General features: G+C 58.0%; 1 protein-coding gene across 6 annotated transcripts in view; it reads right to left on the bottom strand.

The window, feature by feature from the left end:
• SPSB1 (splA/ryanodine receptor domain and SOCS box containing 1) overlaps positions 1 to 14,242 on the bottom strand; it is a 72,319-nt gene that overhangs the window by 45,223 nt on the left and 12,854 nt on the right. For 3 of the 6 annotated variants that reach the window (XM_036090496.2, XM_078073828.1, XM_036090498.2), the window contains exon 2: positions 5,209 to 5,272. The exons of 2 other annotated variants lie outside the window; for them this stretch is intronic. The gene's annotated coding sequence lies outside the window, so the exon portion shown is untranslated. Of the gene's footprint in view, positions 1 to 5,208; positions 5,273 to 12,565; positions 12,620 to 14,242 lie in introns of those variants that run through there. One more of the 6 variants, XR_013448397.1, reaches the window with a different exon arrangement.

Genomic DNA, 14,242 nt, shown 5'->3' on the forward strand with positions numbered 1-14,242 from the left:
TCCTGGCACGTTGGTTTAAATGACCTTCTGAGAACCAGGCCAGAAAGAAAGAAGGCAGATGCTTAAAGGGCGAGAGGCACTTGCCGATGCCAGGGTTTGAGCCTCTGGATCCAGCTATGCCTGAAACCTCCTGACTTTTGAGCTGCTTCATCCAGTTCAGCAAACCAGTTGCTTTTTGCCTAAAGCTATTTAGACCTGGGTTGTCTGTCCTTTGCAACTGGGAAAGTCCTAATCGACTCACAAGCCAAGCTTTTTGAAGACCACTTTTTTGCTCATACTGTTTCTTCCACCCAAGCATCCTGGGGTTACCAGGCTTCTTTTCACGGAGACTTTGAAACCAGATTCAGGTTCCCTCTGGAAAGCCTCTGACCTCCTCCCCTACTCTGTGCCTCTCAGTACCTGTGTGTTCTTTCCATTCATTAACCGGTTTCTCGAACATGTGCTGAGCACCCAAGCCCTGCCCGTTGGTCGGCTTGCTCCAGGGGGAGATACTGTGGCTGGTGTTCTTTCCTGTCTTCCCCTCCTTGAAGCAGGGACCAGGCTGCTCTAGCACCCAGCCCAGAGCTTGGTACACAGCAGGTGCCAGATAAATGTCAGCTGAAGGAGGAAGGAACAACCTGGGCTCACAGCGGCGTACCTTATCCATGGACATGCTACATACAAAATTTCTGGTGGGGCAGAAATCCAAGCCTGTCCAGGAGCAAACCCCGTCAGGCCTACCCTCAATCCATCCAGAACCCAGCCATCCTACCACCTCACTGTCCCCTCCTGGGCCTCAACACCAGCCTCCTCTGCCCAGACTCTCCAGTGGATCCCCCCGCTGAAAGGCAGGGGTCTCATAGTGGTCCGCAGGACCTCACAGCCCAGCCTCCTGCACCCCCTCTCCCCTTCCACATTCTGTCCTGCCTCCTTGGCCTTCTGGCTGTTCCCGGCACATGCCAAGCCCCTACCTCTGGGCCTTTGCACATCCCAAGCCCTCTGCATGGTACCAGGTGCCCTGGGCCTGGGTACCCGGGTGGCCATACCCTCACTTCCACCAGACCTCCACTCGAAGGTCGCCTCATCACAGGGGCCTTTCCCAGCTATGCTACTTTTTTTTTTTTTTTAAGATTTTATTTATTTATTTGACAGAAAGAGAGAGAGCGAGAACAGGAACACAAGCAGGGGGAGTGGGAGAGGGAGAAGCAGGCTTCCCACTGAGCAGGGAGCCCGATGTGGGGCTCGATCCCAGGACCCCGGGATCATGACCTGAGCCGAAGGCAGATGCTTAATGACTGAGCCACCCAGGCGCCCCCCAGCTACCCTACTTTACATGGCAAACGCTCTCTGCCCCCAGCAGTCCTGTCCCTGTACCCATCTCAGCTCCTCCCCACAGCACCTTCCGATGACATTCTTGGTTATCTGCTTAAGACCTGTTTCCCAGTGAGAATACTTGCTTCGTAAGGGCAGGTGTCTTGTTCACCTCTATGTTCCGGGGCCTGGTACACAGCAGGTGCTCAATGAATACCTGTAGAATGAGTGAGCAGCTCCTTCCATTCTATGGTGCCACCTTCCACATTGCCAAGCTCCACAGAAATGCCACCTACACGGACCGCCTCCCGGAAGGTGGAGTCAGGCATCCCCCTCTCTGTCCCCTATCGGCTCTGGAAACTTCCCCCAACGGATCTGCAGCTTCCCTGCCCCCACTTGCCTTCCAGCCCCCTCATTCCTTGAGAACCCAGTCTCCAAACACGGCAAGAGCTCACCTCTAAAGAGCCCAAACCATCCCTAGTGTGCAGGGCAGGCGAGTGCCCAGGCAGCAGGAGACAATCTTGGCCCCTTTCCTCGGCCTGCACCCGCTGTTCTTTCCTGGAAAACCCCGAGTCAGCAGCAGGAGCAGAAGCAGCCTCCGCCAGCTGCCATACGCTGAGCCCTGGGGTCCCAGCTTCAAGGATCCACACAAGCCCTCCATTCAGGGGCGGCAGCTGGAAGGTGGCTGGGCTTCCAGACGGAACTCCCGCAGCCCCCCACCGCCCCCCACTGCCCGCCTGGCACAGACCCGCTCACAGGGCACCTCCCACCCCAGCCTCGTCCCTACCGCCCCCACCCACTCGGGTTTCCAAGAAGGAATGTGTCTGGTCTGGACCCGACAATGCTGGCCCCATGACACTGGGAGAACAGACCGATTGTCCCAAACGCGACCGTCTGGCCAGTGTCGGCTCAGAGAGGTCAAGGATCGCAGGAGTTATCATCACAGTGGGCTGTGCCTTCCAGGCGGTCACACCCGTTCCCGGGGGGGGGGGGGGGGGGGGAGGCTGGGTGCTGGGAGGGGCTGGCCACCTCCTCCTCCCGCCGGGAGCCACACACAAAGTTCCCTTTATGGGAACACGGCAGCCGGGCGCTGGCTGTTCCAGCCTCAGGGAAACCAGGTTTGGGTTTTCTCCGAGGGCACAACCAGGCCTTTGTCTTGACTTTGCCCCATCCCCACCCGTCTGGCCTCCCTGTCGGGGACACAGTGTCCAGGACCCAAGCCCTTCCAAGCGGACCCTTCTGAGGCTGGGCCCAGAGACACCAGAGGACGGCAAGGCACGTGCAAACAGCACCGAACACAACCCACGTTCCCCACCAGGACCTCCCTGAGGACCTACTACGCGGTGAGCAATGGGACGGCGGTGGGACCCGCCACAGAGGAGGGCAGCAGATGTGACCACAGCTAATCGGGACACAATTCGTTGCCGTGAGGGAATGCGCAGCCCCACTGTGTGTCGGCGCCGCGCCCGCAGTGGGTCCACACGGTGAAAAGAACGAAGTGCTGCCCACCCGAGCCCATCCCAGCTGCATCGAACACATCAACTTGCAACTTGCTAAGAGAAACATGAAGGCGTGATTATCCACCGGGATTTGGTCCCCTGCTTTGGCACGCATAAAAGATATGCCCTAAAAAATGTAGGAAAAAGAAACAGAGAAAACCCCCAGGAATTGTCCCTGAATGGAGCAACCAGGGATTCTGGAGCTGGACTTCGGGTGCCCCACCCCCGGCTGGTGCGCATCGAGCCTGACGTGACCCCCTGCCCTGGGGTCTGTATCCTGGTTCTCCTTCCTGCAGAAAAGCTCCCCCCGAACTTCCCACCGGCCACAGGGAGGAAGGAAGGGAGGAGGCCCACAGCCCACGGCTCCGAGGCCCCGCACTGCACGGCACCCCCATCTGTGAGCATCGCAGCAGACCCTGACTCCTCACCCACTGGACGCCCAGCAGGAGCGTCGGTGGTGTGGACACAGCCTTGTCTCATGGGGGCCGGATCTGCAAAGGCCACTTCCCCAGAATCCGCCCAGCGGGGCCCTAGGCGCCCAAAGACACAGGCAGCCAGCTGTGAGAAAGAGACCACCTCCTCAAGGGGAGATGGGTCTGGTGTTCTCCATTCTCTGCTTTGTGCACATCTGGATCCCAAGACTAAAAATTAAGCCCAAGTTAAGCCCTCCATGGCAGACAGGGCTCCAGGCCCAGGTGAGGGGGCAACGCAGCCCAGCACTGCCTTCTGGTCATCAGGAGATGTCGAGCGGGGACCTTTGGGGTCATCCTTGGCACCCGGGCTACGTGGAAGCATCTTCCAAGATTCACCGTGATCTCTGCCTGCAGGCCCTGAGGGATGGCTCCCCAAGCCAGCCAGGGGGGGAAATGGAAAAACCCCAGTGATTTTTTGGAAGGAACGTCCACTGCTGAGCACTAGGCAGAGGGGCTGGAGGGCCAGAGAGGGGCCTGGTGGAGCCGCCCATCCCCGTCAGCTCCAGCCCAGCAGGAATTGGTCTGTTCCATCCAGACGGTCAGAGCCGCCAGCCCAGCCGGGGCACTTCATGGAGAGGAAAAGGTCGGATGCTCAGACAGAGGGTCAGGAGTGTGGATTTCCCCTTTCCAGTACGGCAGAGGGGAGGAGGGGCTGCTGAGGTGGTGAGGTCCTCGGAGGCCAGAGCAGGGGTGGGGTGGGGTAGGGCGGGGCACCGTGGCCCCAGACATTCGCAGCCCCTCCACAGACAGCATCAAAGAGGGACAGCCAGACACTGTCACCACGGGGAAGGTCACATGGGGGTCAGTGCCGGCAGCACGGGAAGGGAGTGACCTATTTCCAAGGCCCATTCAGGAACCTCCCTGCAAGCCCAGACGTTTGACGCAGCCAGACGACAAAGGAAAGGGGGCTGGGGTGGGGGGGCTGGAGGTGTCTGATGGTCCAACACGGCACTCCCCCCCATCACGGGGGTCCCCACGGCTGCACCTCCACCTCCTGCTGACCGTCGGAGTGGCCAGAGCAGGGCTGACCACAGCACCACGACCTGCCACCTTGCTCTGGTTCTCCTGGCCCTCTGGAATATTCTGCCAGTTTTCAGCCTTGGTGGAACCAGAGGCGGTCCTGGCCTCCCCAGAATGTTGGCCCAGGACCCTGTAAGCACACCTCTCCCCAAGAATTACACCATTTCTCATACAGCTTTGAGGAACACTCGTCACCCTGGGCCTTAGTCATAGACACCTGCTCTCATTCAACCATCGGTCAGGACTTGGTCAGGTCACCATTCGAACTGGGGAGGAAAAACCAACGCAAATCTACGGAAAACCTGTGAACATCAGAGATGGGTTCAAAGCCCGGCTCTGCCCCTTCCCCAGCGAGGACCTGAGATGTTCTGGTCCTCCGTTGCCCCATCTGCAAAAGGAGGCCAAGAACCCTATCTGTGTCACAGGGTGGTTTCGGGGTTAGGTGATGGTGCGCATGCGTCCCGGTGCCTGGTTCGTACCGAGCGCTCCTGAAAGGAAGCCACAGAGACGGGTCCAAGGCAAAGAAGGAGCTCAGGCACCAGGGACTAAGTCCCAGGGATTTGGGTCATTACTAAAGAGCTACCACATCCCTGCCGCATAGGATGGGAGCTCAGCGGAGCAGGTGCTGAAAGCCCCTGCCCATCGCTATTCCCAGGCGTGCGGTACCCGGGATGGCTCTGCCCTTCTGCACAACAGACACCTCGTGGCTGCTCTGTGATTGGGCTGGAGGCTGCAGAGCCCAGCTGTGACCACACCCGGCGAGCACGGACCTCGCTGTTGCTGTCGTTCACTCCCCAGCCCCACTCTGCCCAGAACAGCCACCCGGGTTACCCACCGCAGCTGAACGAACCTCCCCCCTGAACCCGACCGTGCCTCTGGCCAGTCCCATGCCCCCATCCTGTCTCTCATGACTCAGGATGACTCACGGTTAACATCGCCGAGATCAGGCTGGTCCTGGAGTCCACGGCAGGGTCCGGTGACCGTCGGCAGCTTATTAAAAAAAAAAAAAAAAGGTGACCCTTCCTCTCTGTGGGTCTCAGAGGTGATCAAGTACAGTACTAATGAGCTGCCGTAGTACTGCCTCCCTCACGGCTCCTCACGGCTCCTCACGGCTCCAGCAGCCCTCCTACCCACGTTTAGCCAAATAGTAAGTGTTCCCCAAAGGTCTGCAGAGCCGAGCTGCCGAGACACCTCCCCGGCAGGTACCAAGGCGATGGCCAGAGGTCAGGGCATGCATGCAAAAGTCACACGGGGTCTGCTCTCTCCCCCCGCCCGGGGCTTGGAGGACACCCTGTGCCATCCAGGATATTTGGAAATTCCACCACACACATGCTTAGAGCATCGGCTAAGCCCTAGGAATGCAAACCACCTGGGATGCCCCCACAGACTGAACTAGAAAGGTTTAAGGGCTTTTGTCAGGTGTGGGGGTGGGGGGGTCAGAGGAGAAGGTTCCAAGGGGGACAGGGCTGTTTCCAGCACCTGTAGGCACACTGATGCCTTGTTCAGCCAAAGTGTGTCCCTTGCCTTGGCCTGGGGAGTGGGTCAGAGACTCAGGGAGTCCGAGATGTGAACGGAGCAGAGGAGAAGATGCCTGTTTTAAAGGGCGAGAGGGTCTTCTGCTGGAGCCTGGGGGGGTGACCCCTCCCAGTCACACCAGCCTTTCATGAGCAGAGCATCCCATAATTCCATCCCACCTCAACCAGCCACGAGAGCAGGTATGGCCTCAAAACCACCAGCGACATAAATGAAAAATCCGCCCCCAAAGAAGTAAGAGACACAGAGCCCATCCTCCAGGGCACCTTCAAAAGGAAGGTCATGATCAGCTGGAGTGGGGCGCATCCACCTGGGGGTGTGGTCAGCCCCACAGCCGGGATCGAGCCAAGTCTGAAAAACAATCGGCCCATTCAGTCCTGCATGTGCCAGGCACTGTCTCAGGCACCCGGGCTGCCAAACGAGGTAGACAGAGCCCCTGCCCTCATGGTGACAGACAGACAGCCACAGGCAACCTCGCAATATGAGCTGTTTGGATCAAAGACGCTGACTTCTCGGTTGTTGGTGAAAAGGTCGGCTAGCTCGTTCATTCATTCATTCGACAAGTTCCCACTGAGCCCTCGTGGCGTCCCAGCCACGGTGCTAGGACCAAGGTGTCTGCCCTGGGGGGAGTTTCAGCGACTCCCACCACATCTCTCAAGACCCCACGGTGCGGTGCCTCCCGGCTTCCTCACAAGCCCCCAGGACGGGCACTGAGCATGGAGACCAGCCCCAGCTCCATATCACCAGCCCCCTCAGTGACGTGGGGTGAGCCATTTCTCCTGCTCCTGGAGCATTTTTGAGTCTGAATGCCTGAAATACTCGCAAAGCGGAAGGGGGTGGGTACATGCTTCCTCCGAGGGTCAAGGAATAAATTGGGAACACCAGGCAAACCCACTGGGTACAAGATGCCCCATCAATCGAGTGCTCTGGAACAACAAGATGCAAAGGGGTCTCCTGGCTCTCTAGGACCTTCCAAGACCTGCTAGACAAGGGAGCAGGAATACCCACATCTGTAAAGGGCAATGGGGAGGACAGGTGAGAGGAGCTTAAAGCCCAGCAGGGGGAGGGACGGGGGGTGGAGGTGTTGCAGGTAGACCCACAAGATAGAGATGCTCCCGCCACACAGAGGGCGGCCCTCGCCCCAGACACAACAATGGTTGATTATCACCCTCGGGTCTGTTTTGTTTGTGCTGTGACCCCCTGCCTAAAACAATGGCTGGCACATGGCGGGTGCTCAGTAAATATTTGCAGAAGGAGTTTCTGCTGTGAAAATCAAAGAGGGAGGCAAAAAGAAACCAAAGTAGGGGGTGGGAGGCGCCCAGAAACAGCGAGAAAGAGACACCAGCCTGGACATCTGGGATCCCTGGCAGGGGGCTCTGGCCCTGTCCTGAGCAGGTGAGTCTGGCTGTCACAACAGAAGTCATTTGACCCAGGGGGACTGAAAGTCCAGATTCCCCTCCACGTTTTGGAAAAGGAGAGTGTCCTGCCTCTGACCCCAGGAGCAGGCAGGCAGGTGGCCAGCCCAGGGCCAGACCCAGCCAGGGTCCTCCCAGGAAGTCTGGGGCTGGAGGCTTGGGGACAGGCTTCCCACCCAAGGCCAGTAGTTCAAGCAACCACAGGACCAGTGGGTATGGACTCCGGAGCTCTCTCAAAACAGGCTAACCTGTCTCTAACCACCAGGCTGGACAGTGATTTTGAAGCCCCACCCTTCGAGAGGGGGCCCTATCCACATCACTCCCCCACCGAAACCACACCAGCCACATCTGGGACTGGAAGGATCCCACACCTCAGAGCCACATGAAACCCATCACACCCTGGCGCCCCAATCCAACTCCCCCTCTGCCCCATCTCCCCACTCCACATGAGCCCTGCAGGCCAGGCGGCTTCACGCAGCCTCTGACCCAAGACGGTCTCCGCCTCCTCCTCAACTCAATTCAGTGGGGTCCCAGGGAGGGGGTGGAGCAGGAGGGCCCCCGGGACTCTCTTCATCCCTCCTGCCGACCTCTCCTCCTGTCCTTGCACTTCAAGGCCCCAGATGGGGGGTAGCGTGTGAGGTGAAGCCCCCATCTGGTAGGGGCGGGGGGCGTGTTCCATGGGCAGGGTGAACAACACGAGGCCCGGCCTCCGTCTGCCTCCTTTCTGGCCAGCCCGCCAGGTCCACACACTGACCTGCAGCCCGCATGGTGTTCCTGGGCTCCCCACGCTGCCCCCCGGCTCCCACCTCTCCGTCCTTACCTACTCCTTAGGGCTTGCCCCAGGACGACCCTCCCCAAGGCTGGGTTCCTGGGCCGGGGGGCCCTCCTATTAGCGCTCCCTGCACCAGTCACACCGTGTTGTAATTACAGCTCAAGCGGCCGTCCCCACCACAGACGGCAAATCCTCCGGGGCAGGCGCCTGCCTCGTCCGGCTGCGTCCCCAGCCTGCATGGAACGGGGTGAGCCCCCCGGATGGCGCACGCGCCAGGGAGCAATTCTCTGAATGAAGCAGACAACTGTCCACGGGGCAGCCACCCCACGAGCTTCGTGGAGCCCCTGCGGCGACTCTGCAAGGTGAGTTTTTACAGATGCGGAACGTGAGACTCCAAAAGGCTCCAGGTCAGAAGCCAGAATCCAACCTCATGGTCTTCCCAGGGCACGGGGAGCCTGAGAGCGGAGGTTGGAAGGTGCGCGGCAGGGGCGCCCTGTGGGCCACAGGGGCAGGACCCTGTCCTCGTTCCCGCCCCTGTCCCCCCCCACCCCTGCGGCAACCTGGAGGGCCGGGCAGCCGGAGAGCGACCAGAGGGGGGTGGTGGAGCCCCCCGCTCTGCACGGCGGCCGCGGCCCCGGTGCCCTCGCCCACCTTCGCCCCTCGCCCGCCGGCAGCCCAGGCCCACAGCCCCTCCCCCAGCAGGCCACAGGAAACGCCATCCCTCCCCACGCCGCAGCTTCCCAGAACAAATGCCACGTCTCCCCAACCTGCCCGGAAAGGGAGTGAGTGCACCGGCTTCCTGTGGTCCCCACCTGGCTGTCAGGGGCCGAGCCCGGCCACCCCGCTTCCCCTGGCTCCTGGGGGACGCCCAGTCACCCCGTCTCACCCAGCCTGGGCTCTCCAGGGCAGGCCCCCAGGGTACTGGAAAGTTCCAGAATAGCATGGGCTTAAAAACCCAACGAGGGCAAGGACACAGGGGCAGGACTCCCCTTCGGTCCTGGCCCGTGTCTGTGTTTGCCGTCCGCATGCCCCACTCAGCAACCAGGGCAGAACAGAGCCCGGCACACAGAGGCCTTGGGCCAACATGTGGGATGAAGGGAGGGTCGACGAAGAATAAAAGGCACCCATTCAAGAAGCCTGTGGAACTGCAGGGGCTCCCCTGCCACAGGAAATCAGTTACATGTGGCTTTGAAATGGTCTTTTCCCACCTGGTGACGTGAAGATCCCCCTCCCATGTACACACACACACGCAGACCCTCCACCCCTCAGCCCTCGCCCTGGGAAGGCCATGAGTTTTGATTCTAGCTTCCAGTCTGGATCCCAGACAAATTACTTGGCCTCTTGGAGCCTCAGTTTCCACATCTATAAAAAAGAGAACTATAAAAATAGGTTCCCAAATACCTAAACTAGAAATCCCGGAGCCCTTGATTTTGAGGGTATTTATTAAGCACTTCCTACGCGCTGGGCACCATCCGCGCTCCTGGTGGTGTGGGATACGGACAGCCTCTTCCGCCAGTGACAGATCTCTTCCCTTCTTCCCTTCCTTCTCCCTCTCCAGTTCTTACACATCCTAAGGCTCAGCTTTAACATCGCCTCCTCCAGGAAGCCTTCCTGGATTCGCCTGCTGAGAGTAAACTCTGAATCCCAGCTAAGTACTCTAGAACTCGCTCACCTCTCATTGCCTTTATGACCCTCTGCCTAACAGGATATTGTTTGAGAGTTAACTGTATATTTGCCCTCTTCCCTTCCAGAAAGCACACCAAGCAAGTTCTCAAAGGCCAGAACTAAAGATCATAAATTCCGAGGCATGTTCCCTTGGAGCAGGAAGGCACCCCACCTCAGGCCTTGAATCCCAGTTATGGGAAGGACAGCACCTAAGTTCACCCATGTCAACACACTCCATCCATGGGGTACTCTTACACCCCCGTTTCACAGATAGGAAACTGAGGCCCAGATCACAGACGCAGGTGGCCGAGCAGGACTCCAGCCACCTCCACCTGACTCCCAAGCCAGGATCCTAACTGCTCCAGCCCCCACACCCAGACTCTACACAGCTTCCCAAGGTGGCTTCCTCCAGAGGCGAAACCCGTGAACCAGAGACATCACACGGGGCTGCGTTGGTGTCCTGGGGCCGTGGGACGCATATGGGCTCCAAGATGCCCAAACAGTCCCCGATCTCTTGGTAAACAGCAACTGCCCCGAACCCCCTAGTACCCGCTCCATCTATCAGCCCCTTTGCCACAACCTTCACCCCCTCACCCTCCAGCAGCTGAAGGGGTCACGCCTGGGACAGCTGAGACCCCAGGATCCTGCCCCAGGCCGACACAAACGTCTGCCCTGCATGGCCGATGCCCTTGGCAAACCAGCACACTAATATTATCTGGTCACGCCTGTGCGGGAAGACACACCCACGCCCACCCACACCCACCCCTCCTGTGTCCCCTGGGGACGGCCTCTAACGTGCCTGGGCACACCACCCTCTCCAACTCACCTGAAGCAGGCGGCCGGGCCTGCTGGGGAGTGTCTCCTTCCCAGGCCAGGTCCCCCGGGGGGGTGCCCCACGGTGGGTGAGGCCAGCTGTCCCACCTGGCACCGACCCCCCGCCCCCCGCCCAGAGGCTGAGTGGGGAAGAGCATCGGGGCCGCTGCACCTCTCTGACCTGCCGCACCTGGTCCCCGCTTGTACATGACTAAGCAGTTTCTCCTTCGTAGTCCGCCTGCCAAGAGGCCCCGCGGGCGGTGGAACCGCACCGGGATGCCCGGAGCCACACGCACTAAACCCATAATTGGCGAGTCCTCTTCTTGGGAAAGAAAACCCCCTCCATGTTTTGTTTTGTTTTGTTTTCCCCTTAAATGAAACAAATCCACCCACGTAGTTACTGGAAACTCAAGCATGTGAAACTGAACCGTTTGCAAAGGGAATTAGTCAGCAAGCCTGTGAGCAGCGCCGCGGTCCCGCCTGTGCTCTCGAGGTTCCCGTCCAGGAGGGGAGCGGGTGGCCCGATGTCCCCCACACTGCAGGTGACGCCCTGGCCGCGGCCGAACACGAGGGCGCGTCGACTCGCACCAGGTCGAGGGTGAAATGCGCTCCTTACACTTTGTGAAACTCGGCGATGAGAAGCCCTGGCTCAGGAATCAGATCCCACTGCATCCAGTGAGCTGAACCCCTGCGGGTCTCAGTTTCCTCATCTGTAACATGGGGGCAACAGAACCTACCAGAAGCACTGTCAGGATCACAAGACACGATCTAGGTGACGTGCTTTGGGTCTGGCGGCCAACAGGCAGCAATGTGTGGGGACTCTGCGGTAGGTGCCTTTCATCAGGAGCTACGGTGGGTGGAGGACGGCTGTAGGGCTCTGTCCCTCCGGGTTCTGTCCCTCTTGCTGCAGTGAAATTGGCCGACTTGATTTCCAGCCCTGCTGCCTTACCCAGGAGGCAGCCTGGGGAGGTGGAGAGGGGCCAGGCCAGACGCCCACAGGTCCAGTCCCAGATTCCTGAGCCCCAAAGCTCCGTGACCCACTGGGCTCCTTGGCCTTGTCTTCCTCACTGTACAGGGAGGGCTCAGACATTGTATTCTGTGTTGTTTCTTTAAAAAACAAAAACCCGGGTGCCTGGGTGGCTCAGTTGGTTAAGCGTCTGCCTTCGGCTCAGGTCATGATCCCGGAGTCCTGGAATCGAGTCCCGCATCGGGCTCCCTGCTCGGCGGGGAGTCTGCTTCTCCCTCTCACCCTACCCCCTCTTGTGTTCTCTCTCTCTCTCTGTCTCAAATAAAAAAAAAAACAACCCATTAAGTTATTTGCCTACATTAAAAACAAACAAACAAAAAAAACGCCTGGATTCCTGGCTTCTCTTAGGGGGACAAAGAAACGGACACTATAGTGCAGTGGACTCCACTGCCCTGGGTAGGAGAGGCCACTCCCTGACCCAGGACACACGCACTCTGCTTTGCCACAGTCCTCCTCCCTCCCTATAGCCTTCCACCGGGCTCGGGAGCGGGTGCTTTGTTTGCGCCTCCTTCCCAGCCCCTGGGGGCATCTGAGTTTGTGACCCAGTTTAAAACCCTAATTTTATGTAGGAGCATGACCTCAGCCACTTGTCACTAGAAATATCCACAGGAAGTGTCCCTTGGGAAGGTAATTAAAGTCTGATGCTGTGGGCTGATTTTTCTTGGAGAAAAACAAGACGATGTAAGAAGACCTCCGTCCCAGTCTGGCCTAGGGCAGCTCGGGGATGAGATAGTAATGGTCTGAAATTCTTTCATGATTTACTAGACAACAAGCAGAAGCAAGTGTCCGGGGTCCTGCCCTCACTTCCCTAATTTCTTCCCTCTCCTTTTGCTTATGAACCAAAAGAAAACCTCACTCTTGACTCTTACCCCCCTGGGCGTGCAGAAAGTGGGTGGTGGGGGTCAAGATGCTGGGGTGTGGGCCCTTCAGGGGGGGCTCCAGGACGGCTGCTTGCAGAACCGGAAGCCCCCCCCAATTCTCCCAGCTGGCCAACTTGTTTTGTTTATTTGAGGGGGCAGGGGAGGTAGGATTCAGTGGACACAGCCGGATCTACTCACAGCCCAGCAGAGATGTTGAAAATGTCAAGTGAGCATTTGAGGGCATTTTCAAGTTGTCTTGATCACTCCTGACGGGGAAAACACAAGATTCAGGATCTACAGTTTCTTGCCTCTCCAATAACACATCTTCATTCAGCTTCCACTGAGCATCTGCTAAGGGCTGACCAGCGAGACGCAGCGGGGACAGGCCGACGGGAACCAGTTCTCACCCAGTCTGTGCTCTGGCACCTCCTCTACCTGGGGACCCCTCCTGTGCCCTCTCCTTTGCCTGGCTAAGGCTTCTCTCCTCCAGAAAGGTCTCATCCCCCCGGAGCACCCCAGGCACACCCAAATCACATAATTTAACACGGTGTGGTGACCCAATAGCTCCTGCCTTTTGACCCCACTCCCCATTCCACTAGATCATGGGCCTCTACATGCTCAGAGGCCTCGTGGGGCAGTGATTCAGAGCACAGACGGGGTCTGCATCCAGTCTGACTTCTGACTTCTGGCTGTGTGATCCCAGGCAAGTTATGTGACTTTTTTGGGCCTCAGTTTTCCCATCTGTAAAATGGGCATAATCAACTCCACTTAACAGGGCTCTCAGGAGGAGTACATAAGTTAATGCATGGAAAGTGCCAAGCATGGTGACTGACACATAGTAAGTGCTCAATAAACAGTAAGCAAACTGGTCTAAACCCAGGAGGAAAAGGTGGTCAGTGTGCACAGTCCACTGGGGAAACACATACACAGCCTTGGCCCGGCTTTGGACAATCAGCATGCACTACTGCTGGTCACCTCCCCTTTATATCCTCCAAACAGCCCCAAATTCTGCCTGGGCAGCCTTCAACAGGTGCTTTCCAGGACTGTGCCGCTCAGGGAGATGACAAAGTGCGAGACTGCCCGATCCTCACAAAATGCAGCTCATGAGCTGCTTACCCAAGAAACCTCCAAAACGGTCCTACCTCTATTGCTACCTGTGCTCACAAGACTAGAAACTGCAACCCCCCCCCCCACCGCCCCGGACCCCAGTTCCCACCTGCAGAGCGCGCTGGGTAGCGAGAAATGAATTCGAGGCTGGGCTGCTGGCTGCCCAACTACACAGTCACTAAAAATCATCAGAGTGGACATTTACAATGGGTGAACTGCACGGCATGTGAATTTTACCTCAATAAGAATCCTGCATTAGCTCCTACTGTATACATTCTGAGCCTTGAAGAGACAGCATCCCACTATAATACCCAGAAAAGTTGGGCTCTACCTGCTTTGTCTTTTTAAAAATGCAGGGGGAACAAGGACACTAAGGAAAAAACTTGGCCATCACAAGGGCTCTTGTATCTCAGTGTTTGCTTATTCTCTGGCTTAGGCAGCGAAAGCCAACTCCATTTTTCTACTTCGCCTGAACACAGCTCTTTTATCTGGTTCCCCATGGAGGCTCCAAACCCACCTTCCCAGAAAGAAAACAGAGGTCACATCCCTAACACCCAAAAAGTGGCGCCTCAAGTCACATCTCGTACCCAACACCCAGCAAGTCGGGGCAGGACCATCCTGCCTGGCCCGACATTGATCTTGATCTACTCCTGCCCGTTCACCAAAATGTTTTGGGGGAAGGGCAAAGGCAACAGGAGGACATAGAAGACCACCCCCTCGTCTGCTTCTAGGACAGTGGCCCCCAAACTTATTTTCATTTCAATTTTC

This window comes from Halichoerus grypus, chromosome 5 (genome assembly GCF_964656455.1).
Source record: "Halichoerus grypus chromosome 5, mHalGry1.hap1.1, whole genome shotgun sequence".
Lineage (NCBI taxonomy): Eukaryota > Metazoa > Chordata > Mammalia > Carnivora > Phocidae > Halichoerus > Halichoerus grypus.